General features: G+C 39.7%; 1 pseudogene; it reads right to left on the bottom strand.

The window, feature by feature from the left end:
* Positions 1-556: 556 nt before the first annotated feature.
* On the bottom strand, positions 557-1,871 carry LOC117025587 (E3 ubiquitin-protein ligase SIAH1-like; annotated as a pseudogene).
* Positions 1,872-6,689: the final 4,818 nt, after the last annotated feature.

Raw genomic sequence — 6,689 nt, 5'->3', positions numbered from 1 at the left:
CAGGGTGTTTTGTTTTATTTTGTTTTGTTTTTTCACAGAATAGTCACATTTATTTAATGAAAAACTAGAATAAAAATTAGCAAATACACACACAAAAGATATACACACAGCAGCAGCACTATGTATTGACTCAGGGAGGGGAAAAGCAGTGGTCAAGTATCACTCAACATGGCTCGTTAAAGGAAAAGGAACACATACAAAAACAGAATAAAAAAATAAAAACCCAATATTTTTCAGCACTACACTCAATCTACAACAAACACAAATTCAGAATTATTTTACAATGCTTCCTCTCTTAATACAAAAGATTCCCATCTTGGGTGTATCCGTGTGTAGATATTGTTTTCAGTGGTTTACTGTTGACTTATTTTTAAATATATTAATGTTATTATATACAACTGTTCCCTGTATTTAACAGTCTTTCCCTGTATTTACCTTCACGTGTCTAATTTCCACCTACCAAAAGTTTCAGGTAGGCAGGCAAATGGGTACCTATTCCCTGTGAAATTGAATGCAACGGTTTTAAACACTAGCCAGAAAATATTTAATTTGAATTTCAACACATGGAAATAGTTACATTGATGCCTAAATTGCCATTTTCTGCAAAAAGCGGTGCAATGCTGGTGTCAAAGACTCGTCACTATTGATAAAGGTGTTGCAGTTCCCTCATGGATAGATGGGGGAGTAGCTTCCCAAGTCAGTCGCTGCCTATAACCATGTAGATCAATTCGATAAGCAAAATTTTCAGCTTGCTTGCATGTTCCTATCAGCTGTACAATTGCAAAGAACTGCTAGTACCCTTCATATTTTTCCTATTTCTCCAAGACTAACATGAAATGAACGCCAAAACAGGACTGCATCATCACCCAGTCGACAGCAGCAGGAAGATGAATGTCTGCAGCCAGGAAAACGATGGATGTATGTCCTCCCCCATAGCGTGGTTATGGACTTATGCTCATGCATCAGATGGGGCCTGACAGCGTCCAAAGAGCCTTGCCACTTGCAGGGCGCACCCGGGCAGGGACAGGAATAAGGCCTAAACTCACAGAGTTCTTCGTGGTCTGCTTTTTCTATGTATGGCAGAGTTATTTCACACTCAGGAGAGGCATATTTATAAGGGAAAGGTAGTGAATTGGCCCCTTTCTCCATTGACAAGTTGGGAATGGATCCCAAGGGGCCCCTGCATGCTGGACAACATGGGAGCTGTCGGTGACAGTTGCTACTAACAAGATGGCCACTCTGACACTGAAGAATGGGTGGTAACACATAGTCAAAGCAGACCGGGCGCTCGAAAAGACTCGCCAAGGCACTGTTGGCCGCGGTTGTGCCAGTGAGGGCTGGCACCCTCCGGGACCGCGTGCACTTGAGCGTTTCAGCAGGTAACGAACGCTGTTGCCTTCTGACGCCTCATTTCTGTGGGCGGGGAGCGCGCCTAGGACCCGGGTACGGCTCACACGCGCTCCGTCGCCGTCGCCACCCTAGCCACCACCTCTTCCCCACGCTGATAGACACCGACGGGACACCGGGGGCCGCAGCCGCCTGCGCTCGAGAGCGCGCCCCACTACGGCTGCCCGGGCTCCCCACTGGCCGCAGACGACGCCGTATCGCGCATGCTTGAGGCCGCTGCGCGCTCCCGTTAAATGCCACACACGGTGACAACCACTCCGAGGGGGCGCAGCCCGCAGGAGCGCAGCCAGACGGGGCGGGGCTTCCCGCGGGCCTTCCGAGGGCGGTGATTGGTGCTCTGGCTCTCGGTTACCCTTTGCTGACACTGAACCCCTCGCGCCCAACAAACGCTGGCAAGTCACGCTCTTGCCTGCAACCGGCCCCACCCCCAGGATTTTTTTTTTTTTTCCTGACTGGTTACCCATAGGTAAGCTGGGGGTGTTAGCAACATTTCTTGACACTGTAGAGAGGATTTCTGCGGTTCCCAGAGAAAAACAGAAGTAGGACGGGAAGATTTTTGATGGGAAGACAGAGTGATCTGACAAGCAACTTTATTAAGTAAGATGTGATGTGAATCCTCTTCCCCATCTTATGATTGGCTCTTCAGTAGAATATATCTCATTAATTGCTGATTTAAAATGGGGGAAGATGCAGCAAAAATGTGTCAGGAGCACAGCTGAGCTAACACATGGTAAGTGCAGTGTGTCCAGGATGCAGAACATCTGACATTATATAATATTTCCATGGGAAATTCAGGGTGCTCATGACTTTTAATACTGGTTTTTATGAGACTATAATCAGATATGAATACAAGAGCTCTCATATTTAAAACAACAGTAATATAATATCGTCGTCAATATCTCTTTTTCTATGGCATTTTTGGGTAAAATCTTTCTCTTAACTGCCATAAAGGAAGACAGAGGAGAAATGAGGGAATCAGAAAAATGATAGTTAGACTAAGTGTTGTCAACTAGTGCTTAGTGATGGTACACACACCCTTCTATGTTCACCCTAAATCACAAGTATAGGAGACTAAACTCTACATTTCCTAGACTCCCATAGAGCTAGGAATGTGGGTGAAATATAGGCTCTGAGAGTGAGAAAAGCTCATGCAAGATTTGGAAGGCAAACAGAGGTGGACGCATTCTTCAGAGGCTACAAAGTAGCGTCTGAACTCCAGGATCCATTGTTTGTCACCTGTTTGTGTCATGGGGGAAGCAACTATAGCTGCGACAGAAGCAGCAGTTTCATGACTCCAGATCACAGCCACAGCGATGGCCCCAGATTGCTGCTTCTACAGGCGTGTGAATAATTTAATAACTACCTAATTTCCTGTATTAAATCTTATCTCTGAAGTATCTATCAGAGATTTCTGTTTCCTGCACTAAATCTCAATAATATAATAATCTATTTGATCAACCATATTAATAAGTCTACAGATTTAAACAGTCAGTGGTTTTATTTGGAATCGGCATTATCTCTCTGCAAAATGTTCTATAAAAGGAAGAAAACCAACTTCTTGCTAGCGTAATTTGTTCAATTCTATTAGTATTTCGAAAACATCCACTAGGTGATAGGACTATTTATTCAATTTATGAAAAACTTTATCACCATGGGGTATACTATTCCACATTTTAAAACAGAGCAGCAGCCATTAAAACAGTCAAATTGAATAGAAGTTCCTTAGAAAACAACTTAAATGAAGTTTGTACTGTGGCCTAAAGATCAGCATGTGGACATCTTAACAGAGTAGGGAATTCAAGTAAATATCTTTACCCATCCTCAAGCAAGGCATACCCAAGGCATGTTGCTTCTTCCACTGCCATTTTCTGATTGTTGAAAACAATCTGATTTCTTTTTTGAAATTCCCACTCTATGCCCAGCCACCTACCGACATTTCTAACATCCTTCAGAGCCCAGATGATATCTTACCTCCTCCAGGGAGATGTCCCTGACACACTTGGCATGATTTTTCCTTCATCTGTCATTTATAATTTCCATACTAATTCCATATTCCGTTCTTTCTGATATGGCATTTTTATTCCTATTGATTTTTTTTCTGGATATAAAAACATATGGTAGTTTCCTGAAATCTATCCAGATGGAAAACTCAAGATGTTAAGGGCCAGATTCTTTGTTTTGAGTCTTTTGTTTAATTTGGTTGCTTGTTTGTTTTGTCATTGTCCAGGCCCTAGTACAGTGCTTGGTGTTTGGTAGGCCCTCAATAAATATTTGAGGAACAAATACATTCTGTTATTAATATTGGTCCACTGAAAATCCACGCACCCCTTTCCATTAAAAAGTTATTCATGGGACTAAAGTTCCCAGTCCCCCCTTACATCCTGGAGTCGCCACATGTCTATTTTCTATCAGTAGAATATACACAGAAGTAAGGTATATCCTTTCCGGACTGGAGCAGTAGAAGCAGGTCCCTTTCCCTTCTAATTTCTGGAAACAAAGTGGTCCAAGGCCCTCCATGGTGAGGGAGCCACAGGACAAAAGAAGTCTAGATTTCCAGGTTCCCAGGTGGGAAACAAAGTGCTTGTTCATCAGGAAAATCCATATTGCACACTTACATAAGTGAGAAATAAAAATTATATTATCCATGCAGAGAGTGGTACATAACAGTTTATAGAAGTTTTATTCATAATAGCTAAAAACTGGAAACAATCCAAATGTTCATTAACTAGTAAGTGGATAAATACTTTTTGAGGAGATGGAAATATTCTATTAGATTGATGCAAAAGTAATTGCGGTTTTTGCAATTATTTTTAACCTTTAAAACCACAATTCCTTTTGCACCAACCTAATACATACCGTGTTTCCCCAAAAATAAGACCCAGCCAGACAATCAGTTCTAATGTGTCTTTTGGAGCAAAAATTAACATGAGACCCAGTATTATATTATATTATATTATATTATATTATATTATATTATATTAAATTATATTATTATATTATATTATATTATATTATATTATATTATATTATATTATATTATATTATATTATATTATATAAGACCCGGGTCTCCAAAAGACGCATTAGAGCTGATTGTCTGGCTAGGTCTTATTTTCGGGGAAACACGGTATTACATGTAATGTTGAGTACATAGCTAGCTATATTTGTCAAAGACATTGAACTGTACACTTAAAAAGAGTGAATTTTACTATATATAAATCTTTCCTCAATAGACATGATATTTTAAAAGAAATCTACTCTGTTAAGAGAGTGGAATCTTGGAGTTTATTGATACATAGCCAAATACGTTAGTGTTTTCCTAGCTAATACATGAAGAAAGGAAGAAGAAAGTCAGACGTCATACCATGGCCTGCTTCTGCATGTTCCAAAAAGCCCTGCATGTTGCTGAGCTCATAATAAGTGCTCAGGAAAAATGTGTTAAAATAAATTTAATTTCTCTCCCACAATTTTTACATTCTGCAGTTTGCCTATAATCATTTATATATCCATTCATCCATTGCTTCTTATCCCTGCACACCATAAAACAAAACCTACCAAGATCCAAACTCTACAAACACATTTTTTCAAATACTTTTCACGCAAGCAATAAGGCATTGGCCTGTTTTATTCGTAAGACATTTTTTCTTTCTAGCTGTTGAAGCCACTTAACATTTAATATCCATAAGACTGCTTTAATTTTTTAAGAACACAAATGGGGATTCCATTGCACTGAATATGGAATGAACTGGTGTCATAGGCATAAGCCTCATTGTGCCATTCAGAATCCACTTGCTAAGGTAGTTTTCAAACAAATAGTCTGATCTTGGTGATCTTTCTTACAGATTTAGAATCTTAGACTTCCAACATTCACTGCCCTTCCACCTTCAAACCATCCTTGTCTACCTTGAGAAGAGTTAATACCCTACCATTTCATTGAATCTATATCCCAAAGTTAACTAGACCAAATGAAAATGCCCCAGAAAATAAGGAATTTAAGGGAAAGAGCCGATTCTGCATTTAGTATGATTTTCTAGAAAGTCTTTCCCCAAGAATGTGCAGTTTTGAATAGTAAAGAGGTTTGAAGAGAAGAGATGGTGAAGGCTTTAGAATCAGCCAGACATGCATTGGAATCCCAACTCACATACTTACTTGTTCTGTGAAAGGGGCATGTAATTTAAGCTCTCTGATCCTAGGTTTTCTCATCTATGAAAATTATATGAGAAACCACCTGACAACAGGGGGTTAAAGATTTTATATATTATCCCTCCCAAGAGCTTCTGCATTGATAAATAAGATCTGGCAGAGGGGCAAAGCTTAATCAAAAAAGTGATTTTTTTTTTTAAGGCAAGAATAATAAGATGCAAAAAGCATTAGGCCACTCTTGCATCTTAGAGTTAAGAGTGGTCTAGAAGTGAAACCACTTCTAAATTTGAAACAGTGGGGGCTGGCTGGTTAGCTCAGTTAGTTAGAACATGGTGCTAATAACACCAATGTTGCCGGTTAGCTCCCCACATGGGCCACTGTGAGCTGCGCCCTCCTTAAAAAAAAAAAAAAAAAAAAAAAAAAAGCAATAAAAGTAAAGTAATAAATAAATAAATTAAAAAAATTGAAACAATTTGTTGTGATATAAGGAGAGACATGAATAGAAAAACTAGGTACAAGCTCCATGTAGTCAGGAACACTATGTTGTTGTTTTTTTTATCATGGTGGCCCCAATCTGGCACATGATAGGTGATCAAAGTCATTAAATATTGAATGAAAACAGGGACTCTGGACTCATGTCACCATTACAGTTTGTTATCACCACAGTGGGCTTTGGTTACCTCATATATAAAGAGATGATCTGAAATGGAACTTCTAGCTCTAAAGTACAATAGTTTATAGCTCCTAAAAGTCAACAGGCCTTATTGGGTCATCTAGTTTAATGCTGTCCCTGCTGTCTCTATTTTCACCCCTGGCAGGAGGGCACTTAAACCTTCCAAGATGGATTGATGCCCATCCTTTTGATGGAACAGATGTAAATGACATTGGGTGAAATTTTTGTGTCTCCCCTTCTATACCATTAATAATTCCCTACCTTATAAAAAATGTGCAGTGCCTTACTAACTGAAATGTCAAAATTGACATGCTAAGATGATAGTTACTCTAAGAACAGAGTCAAATACCTCAGAAAGAGCAATTTGTATTCCGGGGTCGGCCGCAGTCCTAGAGATCCCAAAGAGTGCCTTGACATTATCAGAGGTCTGTGGAAGTAAAATCTGTCTCTCAAGACATATTTTTACT

The sequence above is a fragment of the Rhinolophus ferrumequinum genome, chromosome 8, assembly GCF_004115265.2.
Source record: "Rhinolophus ferrumequinum isolate MPI-CBG mRhiFer1 chromosome 8, mRhiFer1_v1.p, whole genome shotgun sequence".
Lineage (NCBI taxonomy): Eukaryota > Metazoa > Chordata > Mammalia > Chiroptera > Rhinolophidae > Rhinolophus > Rhinolophus ferrumequinum.
The sequence above is the reverse complement of the archived record's forward strand: the minus strand, read 5'-3'. Positions and strand labels throughout refer to the sequence as shown.